This window comes from Trichechus manatus, unplaced genomic scaffold (genome assembly GCF_000243295.1).
Source record: "Trichechus manatus latirostris isolate Lorelei unplaced genomic scaffold, TriManLat1.0 scaffold00302, whole genome shotgun sequence".
Lineage (NCBI taxonomy): Eukaryota > Metazoa > Chordata > Mammalia > Sirenia > Trichechidae > Trichechus > Trichechus manatus.
In genome coordinates, this window is record NW_004444238.1 from 1,333,810 (window position 1) to 1,334,564 (window position 755).

Genomic DNA, 755 nt, shown 5'->3' on the forward strand with positions numbered 1-755 from the left:
ATGGAGGACAACCACACAATACTGGGAATCATGGCCTAACTAAGTTGACACATATTTTTGGGTAACACAATTCAATCCATGACACAGTTTTAGGACTGTTTGTGGATTTACCTTTTCCAAGATTATGATTATCTGACTAAATGACTATATGTCCCTTTGGGGAAAGACAGGGGGAATCATTACTGATTATAATTGTAGGTTGCTACCTCCTGGATAGTTAGTATCTCTTTTAGTCAGTGGGTTCCATATCAAACAACTGACTCAGGTCCAGAAACTGGGCAAGGGAACTTTATGGGGAGACTGTTCCTGGCCTCCTGATTATCCATACTTGATTTCTTTTAATTGTATAAACTAAGCAATATGTTTCTGGCCACCTATCTATCTTGCTCCTTGGAACATTGTTCTATTATTCAACTCCATAGCTCTCTTTGGGTCGACCTTATCCTGGATTAGCTGTTGATTGGGGAAAAACACATAAATTTGACTCTGCCAAGAACTTATGCTGTGGCTTTACAGATAAACTCCTGTATGGGAGTAAGAGTACACTGGAGGGATAGATTTTTATCTTCCAATTCTTTCAATCAAAGATGGTTACAAATATGCCCAGTAAAAGTTCTCTTTAGTAATTCTCATATGGAATAAACCCTAATGCTGTTAAATCTTCTGTATGAAGTTAAGTGTTCATAAATCTGTCCAAACATCTTCCAGGAATATATTGGCTTGATAAGTGAAATAACTAAGCTGACAGAGTTTAT

At 37.2% G+C, this 755-nt stretch overlaps 1 long non-coding RNA gene across 1 annotated transcript in view; it reads left to right on the forward strand.

Annotated features, from left to right (window-relative positions):
- Window positions 1-755, forward strand: part of LOC111819207 (uncharacterized) — a 19,482-nt gene that overhangs the window by 11,408 nt on the left and 7,319 nt on the right. The window lies entirely within an intron of this gene.